Source organism: Schistocerca cancellata, chromosome 7 (assembly GCF_023864275.1).
Source record: "Schistocerca cancellata isolate TAMUIC-IGC-003103 chromosome 7, iqSchCanc2.1, whole genome shotgun sequence".
Taxonomy (NCBI): Eukaryota; Metazoa; Arthropoda; class Insecta; order Orthoptera; family Acrididae; genus Schistocerca; species Schistocerca cancellata.
In genome coordinates this window covers 566415065-566439923 of record NC_064632.1, presented here as the reverse complement: position 1 = coordinate 566439923, position 24859 = coordinate 566415065, and the positions used below count along the sequence as shown (strand labels likewise).

At 41.5% G+C, this 24859-nt stretch overlaps 1 non-coding gene across 1 annotated transcript; it reads right to left on the bottom strand.

Moving 5' to 3' along the window:
• Positions 1-4973: 4973 nt before the first annotated feature.
• On the bottom strand, positions 4974-5048 carry Trnat-ugu (transfer RNA threonine (anticodon UGU)). The gene has a single exon. It is a non-coding gene; the product is annotated as a tRNA-Thr (tRNA).
• Positions 5049-24859: the final 19811 nt, after the last annotated feature.

Genomic DNA, 24859 nt, shown 5'->3' with positions numbered 1-24859 from the left:
TTAAGATTCTTGAGTATCATTAGAAGAAGTATATGCATTTGATACCTGAAAAATAAAAATAATGAGAAGATGTTAGCAAGAAACTTACGATCGCAATTACGAATACCATAGTAGACGAAACGAAAAATTGTTGCATCTCGTAGAAATCTACCTTCCCAAATGGTTCACTGACAGTAAATTTAAAAATATTCGACATGCATTTTATCAGATCATTGTATTTCTGCAGGATGATAACAGTTCAGTGAAAAGATGGTTTACGTAAAACATCGATATATATTTATTTTGTAGTCTCATGGCTTCAGTGTCCAGGATCTGTAATTTATTTATCAAATCTTTTAAACTGTTGGCCTGGGTTGTTATTTTTAAATGATTGGAGCACCTATTTTCTTTTACACTTGATAATTTATTTCGGCATTATTCTTAAATACAAACATAACAGTTGACGAAGTTTTCATCACACAGTTTTTAAATCAGATTCATAACTTTCATGTAGGACATTATTTTCACAAAACACAGGCAAAACTTAACACAGTGGAGCCGTAAACGTAACTTAACAGAGACTGATGGCCACATTGCAAAGATATGCTACCAAAAACTCTCCTATGTCAGAGACAACTTTTTATCAAAGAAATTTCATTGGCCGATTCTATGGCATTAATGCATCAGGAAAATAGAGCTGTATATATTAATGTAAAATGTAACTTCTATTAATACTAATAATTATTTTTATCCGATTAGTTGAAGTTAGATGTAGAAGCAAATGGATGACTAGCATTTCAGAATGCTCATATTTTGTATAAAAAGCTCATTGAATAATTTCGTCTGTGTCCAATGGGACAAACGAATAGAAATAATGATTTTATATAATACAAGACATCGCCCTAACAAAAGCTAAGAACTACACAAATATCGACTATATATTGTAATAGTGAGAGGCTCATTAACAATGAGATCGGCATCGTTTTCGAAGAGCGAAAATTACCCTTCGATTCTTACACTTTGAAGCAAAATACCTCATGAAGCACAAATGAAGAGGATAAAAGAAGCAGATAGGCACAGACTAAGAGTATATTACTCGTCAAAAGCAATCTACTAGAATGATCTATTGGACGTAATTCGAGTTAGAAATTTGTGAATGTACGTCTGAAGCACAAAATTGAACGGAATAGTCATGGCCCGTGGGAAAACAGAGATGAGCGTTTGGGATTTGTAGATAGAGAACGATGATGCAAATTAAGTGCTCCGAAAATACTTCAAATCGCCGGGAAGAGAAACACGTGGAAAGCTCTAACAGGAAGGAGGGAACGAGTACAGCAAATGAGTTCAAGGAAATTGTGTGAGAATTCCTAGGGGACCAAACTGCTGAGGTCATCGGTTCCTAGACTTACACACTACTTAAACCAACTTACGCTACGAACAACACACACACCCATGCCCGGCGGACGACTCGAACTTTCGACAGGAGGTGCCGCGCAATCCGTAACATCGTTCCCCTAACCGCACGGCTAATCCGCGCGGCCACTCCGCCCGGCGTGTTCAAGGACCAGGGTATGACCACCTTGATACTAGATGGAGAGAGGAAAAGTTGTAGGAGAAGAAAATAGAATGTATCTACCAAGTAACCGAGGACACTGAGTTGCAAGTGCAACTCTGGAAAGAGTAAGAAGTAACAGCCGTCGATGCAGCCGCTGAGATGCTGCGATCCCGCTTCCGCAACCGGCAGGACGCTGAGTCGAACACCGGAGACGTCACTGACTGCAACCACGTCCGGCACCACCGTAGACAGGCGAAGCCCTCAGCAACACCTCTAACACCAGCCGGACGAACGCCCCCCAGGTGACGTACTGGGCCTGTTAGTTCGGGAAGAAAAAGGGTTGTCGGGGTTTGCAGCGTTCAGCTGCTGCCAAACAGATGCGCCTTCTCGTGGAATAACTGCGTGACCGTACTGCTTGGCTGCGCTCCGTGAGATGCCCACACCCGCGAAGTCGCCGCTGGCTAGTGAAGGCTCCACGAAAACTCGAGTTGACTTCCGAAGAACTCTTGATGTTTTAATTGTTTCGTACCTGTGTGCTTTAGTTGCACAAAAGTCCTGTTTTTAAGGTCGCCACGGTGTAGTGTAACGACGTAAGTTTGTTATAAATTATTTTCTTTCGACATATGACCATGTGCAGACTTCGTCGCCTACGTCAGTTACAACCCACTCCAAAATCATTTATATTCTTTTTAAATTGTCTCAAAATGGTTCTTGAACGAAACTGTAAAACATCATTGGAGTCGTATGCACAGAATTACGTCACTCGGGCCAATTGGTTTTCGTAAACTTTTTCAATTTAAATTTCGTTTATTTCTCCTCAGAAATTATATTGACACACGTTATCTTGATTTAATCGATATTAGAGCCACACATTGAATAAACTTTTGAGATTCAAAGTTGCGATGAACGCTGTCAAAATTCAATAATCTTGTCAAATATATTATTAATCAATTCACATAATTCTTCATAAATAAATCCTCAGAACACGTGTTTCAACTTTAGTAGCATCCACTATTTTATTATCTTCCTACATACAGACGTCAACCTGAGCCTTGACAAGATAGGACTGACATTTTCAATAAGATTAAACTTCCTATGATATCATTGTTGTACAAAAAAATTACATATTTTCATTTATAAATTTTTAGAAGCACGACGCAACAACTCGGTTCCAGGATCTTCTGTTGCTCTTTGGCTGTCGACCCGCGACGTATAGTGGCCAGTAATTTTCTCTCTGGTCGCGGCAGCGAAGATGCTGTCTCCGTTCGTTGCGCCGCCCTCTCCGTACATGAAACATAAAAAAATACAAAACTTTAGGCAATTCACAACCATTACAAAATATTACAAAAATACATAAACAAAAACTGAATTAAACTTATATTCACCTGCAAACTGGGCTGACACTGGTGGAGGGTGACGCTTCAATTTCGTCCCACTACATAGGTCATACGAAGGAAGGCGAATGAACGATCGCCACGCACCCCCTAAAATGAGTTGTCATGAATGAGAATCTCTCATAGCCAACACAGGGTAAAATCTAGTATAATGATCTATCTTCTGAGTATACAAAGCGTTATCAGATGAAATCATGGTAGGTAATTTTGTGTTAATTCATTCATTTATCGCTACTGATGAAGGTATGTTACCGAAAATGCCATTCGCAACACTGTTGACATTTATGAATGCTGGACGTTGTTGCATGCCGAAGGAAGCTGGTAACACGTGATATTCGTTTACTAACGGAAGAGCACATGTCCCTAATATTGATTAAATAATAAGAAAATAAACTGAATAATATTACAGTTCCATACTGCAGTGTTCCTCAACAACTGCTATAGAAGTAAAACCATTGCAGACTATGGCTTGTGATCTCATTGTGTTCGAAGTCGGTCCCGTATGTCGCTCCCATAATTGACTATCTTCTAGTGGACAACGCAGTCTCGAATAACCATCACCGAGGCCAGAACGGAGTGTGCCCTCAACATTAAAAACACGTACCTAGTACATAGATATTACGTGGGAGTGAAGGTGGAGAGAGGAGGATGTCTGGTGCAGTGCTGGGCAAACTGAAACCTAAGTATAGAAATATTCCCGATTCCACTGAGTCCTCGAGAACTGACGTCAAGCATTCGAATAGCACATCTGGGATCAACACCTCCCTTCTCACGTAGCGGACCGGATATTCTTCTACTAAATGTTGCTGTTTAGATCTGGCTCCCTGTAATCACGAGATGTCCATGCTATTGCATGAAGTACACAGGAGGACTTCCAAGTCTGGAATGACGACCAGTTTCGGATGGCGAGCATACTCTACCATGTCCCACATGTTCACAACTATGATGCTTTGATTACTATCTGGAACTTGCTGATGTACATTTGCCACCCGAAATTTGTCGTCTAGTCACTGGCCAATAAATAAAGTGTTTCGGACTCAGACATGGATGATGCTTATGTAATTCCACCTGCTGAATTCATAAATAACCATAAAATGACTGATCATCTCTAATTTTGGTAATAAAGTAACAAATCATTCTTTAGAGTCCACATCCTCTTGTTAACTAACTCTTCCTTGGATCTCGGAACAACATAAGCAATTTAGTGCTTTTCTACGTTTACTGTTTGAAGAAAGTTTTATTTTTGATATTTGCACACTTGTCAACTGACAAATAATGTTGTTCGGCTGCTTGTATGTTATAAACAGACATTGTGAGTGTAACTTTAATATTTTTTCTACCGTAATTAGTGCTGAATTTCTGGTTTCTTGATTCTTTTGCCAGCCGAAGTGGCCAATCGGTTCTCGGCGCTACAGTCTGGAACCACGCGATCGCTACAGTCGCAGGTTCGAATCCTGCCTCGGGCATGGGTGTGTGTGATATCATTAGGTTAGTTAGGTTTAAGTAGTTCTAAGTTCTAGGGGACTGATGACTTGAGAAGTTAAGTCCCATAGTGGTGAGAGCCATTTGAACCATTTTTGATCCTTTAGAAGTGTAACGAAATTGTGTAAATTGAGTGAATACTTTTTGTTACACTTGTGGCGAAGCAACATTTTCATCACAGAAAAAGAATCTGACACCTCCTGTGAATACTGCCTATTAGCGTTATTTTGGTATGAAGGGAGGGGACCAGGGTAAATCATGAGCACGATGTAGAGGGTGTAACAAAAACGTACGGCATAAATTTCAGGACACATTCCTCGCACGCAGACGAAGAAATTACGTTATATGAACATATGCCTAGAAAAGGTAAGTTTCCATGTTACAGCTCATTTTCTCCAACGACTTTCAGCGATTTAACTATATATGACGGTAGTACCTGTTCCCGAAAGAACAGTTACCGTCGATGACCATGCAGCTTTGCTAGAAATGAAATGATAATTAAATTGACACCCTAGTTGCATGCAGGCGTTGATACACATCATTGGGGACATGCTGAAAATGTGTGCCCCGACCGGGACTCGAACCCGGGATCTCCTGCTTACATGGCAGACGCTCTATCCATCTGAGCCACCGCGGGCATAGAGGATAGCGCGTCTGCAGGGACTTATCCCGTGCACGCCCCCCGTGAGATCCACATTCCCAACATGTCCACAACACTACATTCGTAGTGCGCCTAATAGATGTTTGCCATGTAAGCAGGAGATCCCGGGTTCGAGTCCCGGTCGGGGCACACATTTTCAGCATGTCCCCAATGAAGTGTATCAACGCCTGCTTGCAGCTAGGGTGTCAATTTAATTATCATGACTGTCAGCGAGATCAAATTGTAAATTTTCACAGTCGACATGTGCGGAAGGACGTCAAGCCTCACGTCGCTGTTGAAGCAATTCATCAACAAAGGCTTTCTGTCAGTGTTTGGGTCTACATTTTTGGTGACTGTTTGGTACGGCCTCACTTTCTTCCACCCAGGCTAAACAGACAAAATTATAATTTCGAAGAGAATGTTCTACGTGACCTGTTAGCAAAAGGGCTTTTAGGTGTGCGATAAAACATGTACTTCATTCACGATGGAGCTTATCCACATTTTAGTGTTAACACCGGTCAGCTTTTAAATAATAGAAGTTGTGACGGATGAACAGGTAGAGATGGACGAATTGCCTGGCCTCCACGTGATCCGGACCTAAACCCTCTGGAGTTTTACTTGTGGAGACATTTGAAAGCACTTACGCATGAAACCCCACTACATGATGTTCAGAGTCTCTGCTCGTATTATAGACGGCTGTGATACCATAGCTCTCCAGGGATACATCAGGGCACCGGAGAATGACTAAAACGGCTGGTTGATGGGATACATCAATGCCCACGGCTGGCATGCATATTGAACATCTCCTGTGAGAAAGAGCTGCACGTGGTATGCTGGTGCATTCTGTTCATGTGTGCTTCCCATGAGTAATGAGTGGGAGAAACGTGGAAACAAAGCGTTTCCAGAGACATGTTCGTATTACAATTTCTACATCTGCGTGGGATGTATGTGTTCTGCTATTTGTGCCGTACATTTTGTAAAACTCTGTATATGCTGCAACTCTTATTCTGTTATACTACATGAATGACTGAAAAATAAAAATATCTCTGGTTTTTTCTGTATTTATTGTTTGGTGAGAGCGGGCCTGCTGTTTCTGCTTATCTCCACCTATAAAAATGAGATTTTCAATGAAAAACAGGAAGAACAGATCAATACCCGAATCTTCCATCTGCTATTCGACCTATTCCAAATTCAGATATTTTACTAGTTACTGCTCCACTCCAAACTTTGAGGATGAAACTGGAAACGAGGATAGCGTATAAGAAGAACTGAAAGAGCTTTACTCACCCCATGTCCCTCATTTTGACAAAAATACTAATAAACCACACCGAATGAGTCAATCGGAATTGAGTGATCTCATTCGAGACTTAAGTCTGTCAAAGAAGAAGGCAGAGCTTTTAGTGTCATGATTACAGCAGTGGAACGTTCTCCAATACGATGTCAGGATGTTACATTACGGACAAAATCAGAGGGATTTGCTTCCTTATTTTCAGAAAGCTGTTAATAGTTTGATGAAATCCTAGATTTTGAACCATTTGGAATGGAAGCTACTCACAGACTCGTTTAAGCTACGTTTGAGATCCGTATTACTCCACAATTTCCTTCTAACCCTGTTGGTCTTGCAGTTCACATGAAGCGAATTTACGTAAACAACAAAGCTCCCCTCGACTCAATAAAATATGCTGAGCACAAAGGGAAAATATGTGGATATCTGAAAGACATCGCTGTTCTCTTAGGAATGCAGCAAGGCTACACTAAATGCTGATATATTTTGTGTGTGCGGGACAGTAGTTATAGGAAATCCCGTTATATTTATGCACACTGGCCTGCGAGAAACCTTAAACCAAGCGAGAAAAATGTCATGGCTGAGACTCTCGTAGACCTAAATGATATTTTTGTTCCACCCTTACATATGAAATTGGGAGTCATCAAAAATTTTGTCAAAGGAAGAAACCCAGAAAGACGGGCCTTTACATACTTAAGTGGAAATTGTTGTGCAACAAATTCGTGAGCTTGTAGAGGATCCAGAGTGTGATCCAGATTTGGGGAGGAAAGAAGAAATGGTTCAAACGGCTCTGAGCACTATGGGACTTAACATCTGGAGTCATCAGTTCCCTGGAACTTAGAACTACTGAAACCTAACTAACTTAAGGACAGGACACACATCCATGTCCGAGGCAGGATTCGAACCTGTGACCATAGCGGTCGCGCGGTTCCAGACTGAAGCGCCTAGAACCGCTCGGCCACACCGGCCGGCGAGGAAAGAAAATGATGCTCGGGAAACCCTCAAAGGATTTTTGGACAACAAAGGAAACGATAACTATTGTCAGTGTGTTGCAGTAATCGTGCAAAATACAGTCAGGTCGGATACAACGTGCCCATTAAGGTGCATTTCCTCCACTGTCACCTGGACTTTTTCCCTCTTTGTTGTTGAGCTGTTAGTGATGGTGACAGGTAAAAGTTCCCTCAGGAAATTATTGTAATGGAACAGAGATATCAGGGCCATTGGAGTGAAGCAGTGTGTGCGGAGTACTGCTGGTTTCTGTGTGGGGGTGCTCCAGAACTCACTCACAAGCTGATGAAGCCACAACATGATAGTCTTCAGGCGCAACCACCTGCCAGGCGCTCTTCTATCGATTTACAATCTTTGGATCATTGGATTGTAAAGCCCATTTAAAAAAGATGAACAGTACGCTCAAAGTTATTGATGTTGTTAACACATTTAATTAAATTGTTTCATTTTCTCTTAATACGCGAAATAAAATGTGTGCACCTGTTGTGGTTCAAATGGCTCTAAGCACTATGAGAAATAACATCTGAGGTCATCAGTCCCCTAGAACTTAGAACTACTTAAACCCAACTAACCTAAGAAAATCACACACATCCATGCCCGAGGCAGGATTCGAACCTGCGACCGTAGCGGTCGCGCGGTTCCAGACTGAAGCGCCTAGAACCGCCCAGCCACACCGGCCGGATGCACGTCTTGTGATTCACATAAAGTAGAACTAATTTTTTTTCACGTTGTTTCTCTTTCAGCAAAAAAATTAGGAAGCTTTGTCTCATAAAAGTGAGGGAAACATCCAAAGGCAGTGTTTTCTGCCAGTATATTTGTGACGAGCATGTGGTATTGTATACTACATGCAGGTCTGACGTGCAATGTTCTGATTGCTTAATGTTGCTCCAGGTGAAAAGTATGAAGTTATCCGAAATATTAGGAGCATGATACACCACATTATACATTTAGGCGCGCTAGATAGACGTTCTCGTACAGAAAACTTCGTGCATTCTGCCGGCGACTACGTGGGTCGCAATGCGTTTCTAGGATATAGGCTCAACTGAAAGTGTTCTCAAATGAGTATTTTACTTCGTTTGATTTTATAAGTCATTCCTGTTCCATTACGTTCTCGACTCTGCCTGTCGCTAGCCTGGCGAACCGCGATCTTAGTATAGCACAGCTTATAGGTGAAATTATGGATGTATCACTGATCGTATTCTGTGCAGCAGTTAGTGCTCATATCGTGCGAAGGTTGAATGTGGATACTTCTGCAGCACGGGGTCAGAGCGAAAATCTAGAATAACCAACACCGACCTCCACTGCCAGCCTTGATCGTCACCCGACAGCTCACAACCATATATTTGGGAAATAATTCGTAATCTGCAACCATACTACTGTCGACCCGAATATCAAGTCGCTAAAATTCATGGTAATTTCGCACAGCTGTTGCTCTTCCATGTCATCACTGTAATGAGTATGAAGTTCAATAATATGCTTGACACAGTTATTTCTGAAAGTCAAAATTAGAAAGTGAATTTTATCCATAAAGGTTGCTTTTGAACTCTACGACTATTCCTATAAAAGGTAATGTTGAATAAAATCCGCTACCAATCGCAATTTTAAATAGTTTACTTAAAACACGGCCAGTTAAGGGCTTATTTGAATCAACATAATGTGAGTTTCACACACTATTTCCACATGAACAACAAAGTCTGGAAGTTTCGAGTTCAAGTCCCACCTACAGTTAATAATATTTTGTAATGACCGTATTCAGGATTCCAGAGAGTACCGCACCACAATTGATAAGCCGCGATCGAAACATTCGTAGCGTAAGAGTTGCATTGATTGGCAGTGCGAACTATACCGAGGTCCGCCAGGGGTCGCGACTGCCAACCCACGGACATCACGTGTGTGAATAGCGATTGTCAATGCTCCGTTACATACCGCAGCACTGAGCTACAGCGGTCAGTTCTCTCCAGTGCACCAAGTCGTGCACAGTCTCCAGTTACCGCCGAGTCTACAAGCTGCAGTGTTCGTCCGTCGTCTCCGAGACTCAGGCTACGTAAGCATCGGAGGCCAGCTGTGGACTCTAAGTAGGCATGACTCAGAGGTACAGCGACAGGACTTTAATATTTCAGAGGACCGGTAATAATTTCAAATGTCAAATTGTGCTGGACATTTCACAAGAAGCAGCATAAATTAAGTTGTTGTTGTTGTGTTCTTCAGTCCAGAGACTGGTTCGATGCAGCTCTCCATGCTACTCTATCCTGTGCAAGCCTCTTCATCTCCCAGTACCTACTGCAACCTACATCCTTCTGAATCTGTTTAGTGTATTCCTGATAACAACGTCCTCCTGAGTAGTCCCCGCCCGGAGATCTGAATGGGGGACTACTTTACCTCCGGAATATTTTACCCAACAGGACGCCGTCATCATTTAACCATACAGTAAGGCTGCATGCCCTCGGAAAAAAATTCGGCTATAGTTTCCCCTTGCTTTCAGCCGTTCGCAGTACCAGCACAGCAAGGCCGTTTTGGTTATTGTTACAAGGCCAGATCAGTCAATCATCCAGACTGTTGCCCCTGCAACTATTGAAAAGGCTGCTGCCCATCTTCAGGAACCACACGTTTGTCTGGCCTGTCAACAGATACCCCTCCATTGTGGTTGCACCTACGGTACGGCTAACTGTATCGCTGAGGCACGCAAGCTTCCCCACCAACGGCAAGGTCCATGGTTCATGGGGGAAGATAATTTGAATATTACTTCATATTTAATAAATATAATTTTGTTGCTAGTTGCTGGAAATTTTTCTGATTGAAGATACCGTACGCCGCCCTTCTGCATTCCCAACATATTTTATAGTTGCATCTTTTGCTGAACTGCAACACTGAATGTGGAAACATAAAGCTGAATATGTAGTCACCTGAAGATCCCTTTATAAGAAACCTGCCATTCTTTAAGCAAACCTCCTTCAGTTGTGACTATCAGCGGATTTTGAATAGTATAGTTCTAATTACAGTCTTGTGGTTTTAAGAACATAGGTCGAACAACGCATCACAAAGAATCATTGCGTCTACTGATCTTCCTCACTTTCCCATTGCAACCTTCCCCCCCCCCCCCCCTTCTTCCTTCTTCCACCTGTTGTCCACATTAAACAATATCCACTCCAAGTACTTAATAAACAACATCTTTTATGGAGATTTGACACGAGCAAGACTGCAATAAACTTTCTAGTGTACTTAGCTTGTCATGTTGAGATTGCTCCAGTTTTTCTTGACTAGGAGTCTGATTCTTGAAGATAAAAATTTCACATCAGGTCCTCACGATAGGTCTGAAGTAAATAAATTTGAAGATTGTTATTGCAGCATTTTCTACATAAATATATTTTCTCATCTTTTAGTATTTCATACGGTGGCACAGCTTGACTAGAATAAGGGATCGGTTGGTAGGGCATCTTCTGAGGCATCAAGGAATCACCAATTTAGTATTGGAGGGCAGCGTGGAGGGTAAAATTCGTAGAGAGATAACTAGAGATGAATACACTAAGCAGATTCAGAAGGTTGTAGGTTGCAGTAGGTACTTCGAGATGAAGAAGCTTGCACAAGGTAGAGTAGCATGGAGAGCTGAATCAAACCAGTCTCTGGAATGAAGATCAGAACAACAACAACAACAACGGTATTTTGATTTTAACATTAACAAAGCCGAAATTACATTGTTCGCACAAAAATATGGCCGATGACGTCGCTGGCTGGCTTACGACTCCTGCACTCTGCGGAAATCACCATATTCCAAAGTGTTTACAGTTTTTCTTGAAAAATGAATTTCTGTTAGTTTCCGTTACATTATTAATTTAGAAATATTATTTCATTAATGAATCCAGAAATAAATGTAGTAAACAGCACATGATTCCGTAATTAATAATAGAAATTTTAAGTGTGCCAATACTTAATTTCAAATGTTTCTAAAGGAAATAATTTTAACTCTACATTCAGAACTAGTACTTATCGATTACAGCATCGGAACTAAAATATTTTATAAAGTAATTCCTTTTGATTAATTTTATCTTGAAATATAACGTATTGTGTATAAAATATATGAAAGTTTTCAGTAAAGCAGAAAAGGTAATATTGACGTGTCCAAAATTCGAAAAATAATACAGGTATCGAAAACTACTGTTGAGGAAAAGTAATGCTTGAGGGGGATGTCCCGTTACACGATGTACACGTCAAATTGCTGTGTCACAGCTTTGAAGTTGGTCGTTGTTTGTATCCAATAGAGTTTTAATTACTAAAGATTTCTATTGAGCTCTCTGTCGGTAGTCTACATTGATTGTGTCATCGTAGTTACTGTAAGACCTATAGTATACGTCATATTTCCGCAAGCACAGATCTTGTGTAACTTAACTTGCTCTTTTCCTTCATCAGGGTTCAGAGCACCGTACGCAACGGTATGTCGTTTCATGTCGTCTTTTTAATTTTCGAAGGGCATTAGATAAAGTTCCACAAAGCCACTTACTGAGTAACATACAATCTGAGCTATTATTTGGACATACCTGTGGCTGGATTCAGATATTCCTAGCAATTATAATTCAACAGGTACTATTCACACGGCGAAATCGTCCGACATGAAAGTAACTTTGTACGCCAAAGGAGTGTCATCGGACCATTGCTACTCACGGTATATATGAATCATCAAGTAGATAACGTGGGAAATTTCGTGACGCTGTTTGCGGACGATAATGTTGAAAACAGTACAGTTGTAGCGTCAGATAACAGTAGCGAAATTTACGAACATCTGCTGATGATCAGGACTTTGCTGAGTGACTAGCAGCTGACCTGCAATGTAAAGAAATGTAACGTATCTCCCACAGGTATGCGAAAATACCCATCACTGTGCCATTACATTAATGGCGATAAACAACCGGCGCGCGCAAAATGTCTCTGAGCGATTTAAAAAGGAAGAGCCGCGTAAAATCAGTTGAAAGTAAAAGAGATGCAAAGCTGAGATTCATTGGGATAATCCTAAAGAAATCAGATTTATTCACGAGAGAAATGACTGACAAACTAAGTGTTCGACTGAATCTTGACTACTGCTCCTCCGTCAGGGACGCTTACCACGATCGACGGGTATATGCCCGAAACCTCCCATTTTTCAGTTGTGACAAGCAGCGGATTTTGAATAGCGTAGTTATAATCTCAGCCTTAGTATTCTAATCACAAGGAAAATAGATAACAACCAAAGGAGATCGGCACGCTTCGTTATATGTTCGCTCACTAAGAACTTAGAGTTACCACCACGGTCATCAATCTCTGATAGCTATAGTCGCGTCGATAGAGGCGTTGTGCACCACACAGAAGTTTTGTGCTGAAGTTCTGAGACTGCACGAGCCAAGAAGTAAGAGACAACACATTACGCCGACCCTTCACTCCCACACACAGCTGACAAAATGACTGCTACGGGGAATAAGAATTAGAGCACGCATAGTGACTTTTCAACTGTTGCTCTTGCCACACATATGGGACAGGGAAGAGGTGAAGTGCTGATAAGACACATCATAAAACAGCCTCCCGAGTGTCGACTTCACTGTAGGAAAATCATGCGTTTATTGTCACGACATCCAGCAGAAAAGTGGCAGTGCTATATAGGCGCATGATCGTAACACTTTAATCAGCTTTTCAACTTCAGTTACGGTTCTTGACAGTCACTCAGATTTCTGTAGAAGTGTATTGTAACACTTAACTGATCGCATAACATGAGATTATGTTGTTGCATAACGTTCTGGTTTCCATTAACACTTAGATTTTAACTCCCGTATTCATCGTAATATCGCTGAAGGACTGGCAGCGGTCTATTATAAATTATCAGTTAATACAACACTCTAAAAAAAATGAAGGCCTGTGTTAGGATTTGTTTTGGTCATCTTCAGATCCAAAACACTGTAAAGATGTAAAGAGTTCCAAATTAAATAGGGATGTCAGGAAATGATATACTGTTCGAAAAAAAAAAAACCAACAAGATTTAAAATAAAACAGCATCGGATTTCTTGCTAAATCAGTTCAGCTAAGAACCCCGACCTCTAGACGATGTCTACCATCGTCATCGTCATCGTCAAGTTGCTCCTGACGAAGACGAAGGTGGAAATCGTCTAGAGCTCGAGGTTTAACCCTGAACTGACTTAGCAAGAAATCCGAGAATTTTTTGTTTAACAGTGACACAGCGAAAGCCTTAGTTCTCATACAAAATTGTAAATACCCTCATGGCTGGAGCCAGCGATACACGGAACATTTGCGCGAAACCACAGTCGTTTGATGCGGCTGGTGGTTCAATAATGGCTCTGCGCACTATGGGACTTAACTTCTGAAGTCATCAGTCGCCTACAACTTAGAACTACTTAAACCTAACTAGCCTAAGGACATCACACACATCCATGCGCGAGGCAGGATGCGAACCTGCGACCGTAGTTGCAGGTGATGGTTAATCTGTTACTGATAAGATATTGTGCAAAACGCCCACTTATGCCTTATGACTTCAGCCTTACTCAGTGGACAGGGACTTGCATAAGAAGCGTTCCAATGAATAAACAAAATGTGAGAGAAAATATAAACGCATTTGTATAATATTTTGCGAAAAACAGCTTACAAATAGCTATATCATTACGTTGATAATAGTCTTGAAAGCTAAAAATATTTCAAAATAAAAGAGCCAATGTGGTAGGCTATGTGGCAGTCGACCGCCGCCTTGTGGTATTGGTCGGTACTTTTAGGGAAGCTGTTTCCATAACGATGCCGTCGTCGAGATGGTTGTTGGTAGCCAAAGATGTACCAAGATTATGCCTTGTGTTGCTATGACGATGACGTGCGATTATCGAAGTGCACCGGCGAGGATGAAGCAGTAAGGCACCTCATACTGTGTTGGTGGCAGTGTGCTGATATGTTGTCGCCAACAACAGATCCTTTGTTGGATGTTCATAACAGAATTGGGTGAACTGAGGAATGTGACAGAACTCATCGGCTCTGACCAATGACGTCATATTTTTGTTATGGATATTAGTTTGTTTATTTTAGAGCCGTAGATAATAAATAGGTTATCTCTGTGGCAAAGCGTCTTAATCGTAAATAATAATAAATGAATGTGTTATTAAGAGATAGATATTGATTATCCTTTTTGCCGCTTGTGATACTTAGAACTGTTTGTGTCCACATTTAGAATTATTCTTTTCTCTGATAGTGTGTCGTTCCAGTTGCTGTTCCCTCTGCAACCGATTTGTATCCTGTTGCATGTAGGTCAACTGAAGAACAGGATATTAGTACTACCGAAAGCGGCATACATAGCACTGGCATCTTGTACCTCAGTTGAACTACGGAGGTTGTATCCTATCCTTCAGTTGACCTATACAGGTCAAATGTGGAATGGGGTACAAATTTTACTTTTGTCGCTTTCTTCGCCTTCACTAGTACTAGTATTTTATTTCTCAGTTGATACTACTAGCAGCGAAAGCGATAAAAGCGAAAAATGTAAAATTTGTATACCTACTTCCCTCGACCTATGTAGGTCAACTGCAATACAGGATACAACCTATACAGGGTGAGTTATAAATGAGGAAAAATATGTCGTTACCGCATGCTGCTATGTATGACACGTGACGCACCGTTATTAATTTCGTTCTCCCCGGTGTACAGTGTACGTAAAACAAAAACACCTGTTAACCGTTGAACGAGATACCGACGAGCCTCACGATCACGACATGTCATTCACCCATACATACAACCCATGACACACCAATGAGCTGATGTGTATCTGCCAGCGTTTGAAAGATACGAGAAAGAACAAATCTCATCGTAATGTATGTGAAATTGTATCAGAACTTGTGAATCACACTTTGCCGGAGGTAACGGCGTGTACAGCCCCATGTTAGGGAATGTGTGTCCTGTAAGCGGAAAGAGTGGTCAACGGCGGAGGTAAAACGCACTGCTCACTCTGCCCGATGCTCGCTGTGTCGACAGCTGGTTGGTTGGTTTGGGGAAGGAGACCAGACACCGTGGTCATCGGTCTCATCGGATTAGGGAAGGATGGGGAAGGAAGTCGGCCGTGCCCTTTCAGAGGAACCATCCCGGCATTTGCCTGGAGTGATTTAGGGAAATCACGGAGAACCTAAATCAGGATGGCCGGACGCGGGATTGAACCGTCGTCCTTCCGAATGCGAGTCCAGTGTCTAACCACTGCGCCACCTCGCTCGGTGTGTCGACAGCTGCTAACGGCCACGTCACAGTGTTACTACAGCACCATAGCAAGTTTCACAAACGAGGAATACGCCGACATCCACATCACCTACGTGGCTGTAGATGAAAGAGCTCATGTTGCAATGCAACTGTATCACGAGAGGTTTCCTAGCCGGCGCCTTCCATCCGCAAAAAAAGGTTTTACTCTCTGGACAGGCGCTTGAGTGAGTATGATGCATGTGTAGCACCTCCAGGATTTAGTGGTCGTATCCGACCGTCGACGTACACTGCGGATGACGAAGAAAAAGTGTTACAAACTGTTGCGGAGGTCCGAACAAAAGCACCAGGTCTCTCGCCACTGCGGTCGGTATGTCACAAACTACTGTTGTGCGAGATCTGCATAGAAACAATTACCATCTCTTTCGCATGCAGAAGGCACAGGCATTATTCGCCGGAAGACTACCAGAGGAGGCTGGAACTCTGTAACTTTATCCCAAGACCAGCCTTTTTCACGAATAATACTGTTCACCGACGAAGCCTATTTCACGAAGGAGGGTATAGTGAATTCGCATAATTGGCTCGAGTGGGCGGAAGAAAACCCCCACAGCACAGAGATACTAGGGTACCAAGAGCGATGTGATGTCAATATCTGGTGTGGTATTATTGATCACCACCTCACAGGGCCACATGTGCTACCACAAAGACTTACAGGGCAGCAGTATCTACGTTTCCTGGATGCTACATTATAATGCACGTACAGTAGTGCAGCCCCTCCTCACGGTCTTTTCCCTATGCCAACTAGCCACGGTACACATTACCGACTGGTAAGAAATAGATGTGGGCGCTGTCATTGCTCGCCGTGTAACGAAGACCGTCGTTTGACGCGGCATGCCTCGCCTTCTCATGAGCGGCTAGACTACCTGCAACACTCGCATGTTGTGCAATGTTGCCGGTATGTCCCCTTGGCCAATGTCGGCGCACAGTAACACCCAAAGTCCACTTCATATTTCCATATTTTTAACATTCTATTGCATTGTCATTTATTGACATAGGAACATGCGGAAAACGAATTTATGTTTGTAGCTCAGTGTGAAACAATTTGCACGACACATTTCTCCTCATTTATGACTCACCCTGTATATGCAACTGAGATTTTCATTGCCAATGTTATGCATGTCAATATTTATTGATTTCGCTATTACTAGTAACTTATCCATCAGCTGACCTGTATAGATCAACACAAGAATAGAATACTAGTGCATTCTATTGCGAAACAAGCAGTATACGTAACATTACGTTCGAAATATCTATATACGTGGTATATATCCACTGTCTGTTTTCTATGTACTACACTCCTTTGTTTGTCAAGATTTGTCTGTGTCTTTGCAATCCATCATCGATGGTAACTTTTCAAAGCCCACAGCCTGTATTCCATTCTTCAGTATTCCCAAAGAAACCGTATAGTGTTAGTCACTACAGTAACGAGATTATAGGGCAAACACTAAATGGTAGTAAAACCAATGCCTAGAAATGGAGTAGTTGTTGTGGTCTTCAGTCCAGAGACTGGTTTGATGCAGCTCTTCATGCTACTCTATCCTGTGCAAGATTCTTCATCTCCCAGTACCTACTGCAACCTAAATCCTTCTCAATTTGCTTAGTGTATTCATCTCTTGGTCTCCCTATACGATTTTTACCCTCCACGCTGTCCTCCAATACTAAATTGGTGATCCCTTGATGCCTCAGAACATGTCCTACCAACCGATCCCTTCTTGGAGTCAATTTGTGCAACAAATTTCTCTTCTCGCTATTCTATTCAGTACCCCCTCATTAGTTATGTAGTCTACCCATCTAATCTTCAGTATTATTCTGTAGCACCACATTTGAAGAGCTTCTATTATCTTCTTGTATCAACTATTTATCGTCCATCTTTCACTTACAAACATCGCTACACACCATACAAATAGTTTCAGAAACGACTTCCTGACAAATCTATACTCGATGTTAACAAATTTCTCTTCTTCAGAAACGCTTTCCTTGTTATTGCCAGTCTAAATTTTATATCTCCTCTACTTCGACCATCATTCAGTAGAACGATAATGAATAACTTTGCATACGAAAGCGGTGTGGAATGTGGCTGTCTGAAGCATGAGTGTCTGTTACAAAATCTTCTTCGTTAATAGTATTCATGTTAATATTATAAAATCGATAATCAGAAATCCGTGTAGCACAGAGATCAAATAAAAGAAGGTGGCGTATAAAATATTTGAAGTTAAATACAAACAGAAATATTACGTTTAAAAATTTGTGAAGTTACATGAAAATTTGAAGTTAGGATTACTGCACGTGGCAAAATTCTGCTTTAGAAGTTGTATAGATAATTTTTAATATACATGAATGTGGGAGTTCCGTCAAAATCTAAAAACAGGAAATTAGGGTCAATAAGCATGGTAAAATTTCGGTATTACATCAACACCATCAGTGAAAAGTTGTAAAATAGATAAGCTATAGGAAAATCCATGAAATAAGTGGCAATGTGGTAAATAGAGACATGATAAGTAGTTATCCTTTTTCAAATGACACCTATAAAAGTTCGGAAAACCTTTATCACGGAAATCTAATTACTCATTCGGAAGAGTTGAAGGACTATTATTAATGTAAACTAATCCTTCCAAGTCTTCAGACTCTGCATTTACTACCATTTATCTTTTGCCCTACAGTGTCATCGCTATAGTGACGACAATTCAAGAAATGTCTTCATACTGGCAACAAAATATCAACACATTTTAATGTATCAACACATTGCCACCAACGCAGTCTGCAGTGCCTTATTGCTTCATTATCGGCAGCGCATTTCGATAATCACACGCCAGTTTCATCCCTCTGGTACACTTTTGGCAACGAACAACCATCTTGACTACGACATCTCTACGAAAGCAGCGTCCCTGAAAGTACCGACCAATGCCACCAGGCGGCGGTCGATTGCCATATAGTCTATCAAATTGGCTCTTTTAATTTGAAATATTTTTAGCTTTCACGAATGTTATCAAAGAACTGCTACGGTTGTTTGGAAGCTGTTTCCCACAAATATTGTGCAAATACGTATATATCTTCTTTGATATATCGTTTGTTCATTGGATAGCATCGTACGAAAGTCGTTGCCCATTGGCTGAGGCTATCGACACGAAGCATAAGTGTGCCATTCAACACCATCTAACCCGACGCAGATTGGTAATCGGCAGCAGTAAAAGACTTTGATGACACGGAGCTGTTCCGTGAACAGCCAGCTGCAGCCGTATGTAGAATTACTACTTTACTTTGATTTTTGTTGGTTTTTCTTTTCTGCATTAACAGCATTTATTGAGCCAGAATTTACTGTGCTGATCTGGGGTTCCGTAAGACCTTTCGTACAGTTTCAGCAAGTAAGCCATTGACATTTTTTAAACAGACTGACAGACATCATTCAAGAGCAGTACTTAGGATTATCACCATTTTTTTTTATTTTTCATACGAGAATATATTATAGTAATTTGTCATGTAGTGCTTCGTTAGACATTATTAGAATTAGACAGGCTCGCTATTGTCTATTACAGACTATCTAGAGTCAAAGCTGTAGATATTGACGAAGTAGCATGTTACGTTCCACGAACATTCTAAAACGAACGGAAAGATAACACCAACAACCAAACTCTGTTGTCACTTTTATTATGTAAATGAATATGCGAACTACCAGAATGTTTTCACAAATCACATCTTTTGCACAATAACATAATAAGAAAGCTGTTAAAGGGTTTCTGGGATTCCATTCCTCTGAGAAATACACCTACTGGACCTTAGGAACTTAATGATTGTAAAAGGTAGAGACCATCTACACAGAATCCTCTTTGAATATGTAGTCGTAATATTGTAGTGATGATCTTTTGGTTAGTTCTGTCTGTTAGCAAATAAGTTAAGACAGTATTAGTTTTGCCATACGCGTTCCGTCTCAGTTTATTAGGGCATAGTCAGTGACCTGCCATATATGTGCATTTTCATTTCATTTTCATTGCTCACGCACTATTCCACCACGTTAACTAGTTTTTGTTGCGAGTAATGCCCATCTGTCTCAGGTGTTTTGTGGGTAAAGGATATATTATTATTATTATTATTATTATTTTCGATTATTCGCTTTTAAGAGAGCGACTAACTTGAGTATTAATGATTCCTTCTTCTTTCTTCTTCTCTACCCCACTACCCCAGGCATCAGTCTCTAGACTGAATTTTCCTGGTCATCGGATATCGAGTTATGGGGGGCCAGGAACGTAAATGTAGTAACACAAATATAAAAGCTGCAATGCACTGTAAGTTGGAATGAAAAGCAGATATTTTAGAACATGGTGTAATTAACATCTCAGATGTTCGAAGCTTAACGTCAGTCATTTCACATTTACAAATTATTTAAAACAGTATATTTAAACCAAACGTAGAGCAACACAGGTAGTTTCTCTGAATATTTAATCACAACAAATATCTCATTCCCACACAAGAAAATTATCATACTCAGAAAGTCGCAGCAGAGTCGAAGCAACTAATAAACGTCCAGATACACATGAACGACAACTCACTCTTACACAAGGCCAAAGGACTCGCACACACACACAAACACCCACCCACACACACACACACACACACACACACACACACAGACACACACACACACACACACACACACACACACACACACGAATATAATCTTTGGCCATACATCCCACAGATCGCAACACTTCACAACAAAATGAAGTTAACACGGTGGAAGAATGTGTGTGTGGTTTGTGTTGTGTGCTGAGAATGGTGTTCAGTGTTACAGGCAGAACTGCGGCTTGACAAGCATTTCAATAAATACACATGCAAGACAGCATCAACACACACAGCATATTGTAAAATATATAGAACGAAATGTGCCCAGGTGTAACTTACACATACAACGGCCGAATTTCTCTCCTGAAGTGCTACATGTAAATGAAAATGTTTATGTACTACAAGACACTGATGCTGCCCTAATAGAGTCAGGCGAAAGAAGTTTCGAAAAATAATCACTGCCTTTATTCAGTTGCACACAGATAGCCCTAACCTAAAAATCATTAATATAGTATTAATAACAATTAAGGATTGAAGGATCAACAATATTAAAGGTCCAGTATTATTATTTATACTACTAATTCTGTGTAGTCGATAGCGATCTTTAGTCACGTAAAGGTTCCTGAGATAAACTGCAGAGCAGCGCGAATATAAAACGTTTAACGTGGTTCGTATTCGTCACTACATCTATATGAACGAGAAATGCTGAAGAAGAAGAAGAAGAAGAAGAAGCGCGCGAACGCGTACAGAGAATGTGGTAGTAAAAGTGTCAAGACGTAAGTCGATTAGTATTCCACGTTGTCGAATGTAATGTCCCTCACCCTCCACGAAGTTCGTGTGTGTAACAAGAGAGCAAAGGCAATTACTAATTAAAAAAAAATGAGGTTTAATCCTACCCAAGGTGGTTTCGATAGACGTCACACACAATGTAACTCAGTAAATTAAACCTACCCAAGGTGGTTTCGATAGACGTCACACACAATGTAACTCAGTAAATTAATTTAAATGTGCAGATCTGTTTGAAAACATGAGCTGATCTGAATACAAGAGGCAATTAGATGTACCCTCTGAAAGGAATGAACGTTTTCTTGTCTCGCAGTTTTTATTCAAATTAAGTATATGTATTTGGGCAATATTTATAAAAATTATTGAATTTCTCTTGCCATTAACAAGTCCGTCAGTGCAAATCACTGAATAACATTGGAAGGGAAATTAAGATGGCATTAATATCCCAGTGCTGGTTCGGCCACAAATTTTGTCACGTAAGATACATATTTAACTATGTTAACGACAGCAGAGGCGTTAATAAGAAGTAAGATATAATGTGTGCGTTTTTTGAGCACACGTTAGATTCACGTTAATTTCTAATTACCCACTTTATTAAGTAGAGTGTTTCTGTTGATATATACGTAGAATGTGCAGGGGTATAACAATAGTAGCCTCGCAGCACTCATGACTATTACAAGGTGAATGATTTCGTAAGACGGAAATGGAACATTGACACAACGCTCACCAGTCGGCGACTGGAGTCACTTAACCTCGGCTCACGACGCACGGCATGAGGCAGTGTTAATTATTTCCGCTTTGAGGATCATTTCTGCACATGGCAGTCTAGTTTATCGTACTTTCCTGGCGTAAATTAGCGACTATCGAATAGCTACAGCGAACGTGCAACACAGACAGGTGGGCGTTGCCATTCCTGGAACAGTTCAAAGTCCTTAATAGAAGTGTCTAACACAGTATCTCCGTTAGAACTTCCCTGGATATTTAGAGGACATCTAACGTAAAGAGCATGTAGTCAGTTCTGTCCCACATAATGCAACCCATCCTTTCAGTGGGGTTCCGTTGTGTTTTATCAACTTACGCCTGTGTCTACACCAATGCAAACGTTTCTTAGTAAATGACGTTAATTCATGTAACTTTTAATACCAACTACAAAATTATTTTATCGGTGTGATAAGCTTTCTCAGAGACGGTTACCAGTCACACTTTCGTTGCCTAATTTGTAATATTTAATCAAGAATCGCTACAAACTTCATCGTTAGGCTACAATGGCAATAATAAAAACATTTAACAAAAAATATGCAGACATGTAAAGTTGGTCTTCACAGTCTTCGCATGTGCTGTGGCCATCTTGTGGAGAAAGCTAATCTAATATGAGGGAATATACACTGGTCAGCCATAACATTATGACCACCGACCTACTACCGATACAAAGCGATAAGAGCTTCACCTGGCGAGGAATGACTGCTAGTCAGACATACACACGTCGCGTATGGTACAGGGTGTTTCAAAAATGACCGGTATATTTGAAACGGAGATAAAAACTAAACGAGCAGCGATAGAAATACACCGTTTGTTGCAATATGCTTGGGACAACAGTACATTTTCAGGCAGACAAACTTTCGAAATTACAGTAGTTACACTTTTCAACAACAGATGGCGCTGCGGTCTGGGAAACTCTATAGTACGATATTTTCCACATATCCACCATGCGTAGCAATAATATGGCGTAGTCTCTGAATGAAATTACCCGAAACCTTTGACAACGTGTCTGGCGGAATGACTTCACATGCAGATGAGATGTACTGCTTCAGCTGTTCAATTGTTTCTGGATTCTGGCGGTACACCTGGTCTTTCATGTGACCCCACAGAAAGAAGTCAGAGGGGTTCATGCCCGGCGAATAGGGAGGCCAATCCACGCCGCCTCCTGTATGTTTCGGATAGCCCGAAGCAATCACACGATCATCGAAATATTCATTCAGGAAATTAAAGACGTCAGCCGTGCGATGTGGCCGGGCACCATCTTGCATAAACCACGAGGTGTTCGCAGTGTCGTCTAAGGCAGTTTGTACCGCCACAATTTCACGAAGAATGTCCAGATAGCGTGATGCAGTAATCGGTTCGGATCTGAAAAATGGGCCAATGATTCCTTTGGAAGAAATGGCGGCCCATACCAGTACTTTTTGAGGATGCAGGGACGATGGGACTGCAACATGGGGCTTTTCGGTTCCCCATATGCGCCAGTTCTGTTTGTTGACGAAGCCGTCCAGGTAAAAATAAGCTTCGTCAGTAAACCAAATGCTGCCCACATGCATATCGCCGTCATCAATCCTGTGCACTATATCGTTAGCGAATGTCTCTCGTGCAGCAATGGTAGCGGCGCTGAACGGTTGCCGCGTTTGAATTTTGTATGGATAGAGGTGTAAACTCTGGCGCATGAGACGATACGTGGACGTTGGCGTCATTTGGGCCGCAGCTGCAACACGGCGAACGGAAACCCGAGGCCGCTGTAGGATCACCTGCTGCACTAGCTGCGCGTTGCCCTCTGTGGTTGCCGTATGCGGTCGCCCTACCTTTCCAGCACGTTCATCCGTCACGTTTCCAGTCCGTTGAAATTTTTCAAACAGATCCTTTATTGTATCGCTTTTCGGTCCTTTGGTTACACTAAACCTCCGTTGGAAACTTCGTCTTGTTGCAACAACACTGTGTTCTAGGCGGTGGAATTCCAACACCAGAAAAATCCTCTGTTCTAAGGAATAAACCATGTTGTCTACAGCACACTTGCACGTTGTGAACAGCACAGGCTTACAGCAGAAAGACGACGTACAGAATGGCGCACCGACAGACTGCGTTGTCTTCTATATCTTTCACATCACTTGCAGCGCCATCTGTTGTTGAATTTGGTAACTACTGTAATTTCGAAAATTTGTCCTCCTGAAAATGTACTGTTGTCCCAAGCATATTGCAACAAACGGTGTATTTCTATCGCTGCTCGTTTAGTTTTTATTGCCGTTTCAAATATAGCGGTCATTTTTGAAACACCCTGTATAAGTGAGCGTGGTTTCCCTGTGTAGAAGAGGAAAGGCGCGTCATCTGTCTCAGTATGAACGAGGGAAGATTGTGATGTCCTGGAGGCTCGGTACGAGCATTTCGTAAACTACACGACTTGTGTCAGAGGACTGCTGTGGTGTCTTCAACACGTGGCGAAACCAATATGAAACTATATCCGAACGTCGTGGGGTTGAGCGGCCACCTCTCATTACGGATGCCGGACATCGTAGGCTGGGAAGACCGGTATAACGGGACAGACGGCGAACTGTGACTGAACTAACATGCGACCTTACTACTAAATGTCTTTTTCCAAAGTTGTTTCACAGAGGAAGACTGCACTGTAGTTCCTTCTCTAGATTGTCGCACAGATAACAAAATGGTAGATATCGAAATAGACGACAGAGGGACAGAGAAACAATTAAAATCGCTCAAAAGAGGAAAGGCCTCTGGACCTGATGGGATACCAGTTCAATTTTACACAGAGTACGCGAAGGAACTTGCCCCCCTTCTTGCAGCGGTGTACCGTAGGTCTCTAGAAGAGCGTAGCGTTCCAAAGGATTGGAAAAGGGCACAGGTCATCCCCGTTTTCAAGAAGGGACGTCGAGCAGATGTGCAGAACTATAGACCTGTATCTCTAACGTCGATCAGTTGTAGAATTTTGGAACACGTATTGTGTTCGAGTATAATGACTTTTCTGGAGACTAGAAATCTACTCTGTAGGAATCAGCATGGGTTTCGAAAAAGACGGTCATGTGAAACCCAGCTCGCGCTATTCGTCCACGAGACTCAGAGGGCCATAGACACGGGTTCACAGGTAGATGCCGTGTTTCTTGACTTCCGCAAGGCGTTCGATACAGTTCGCCACAGTC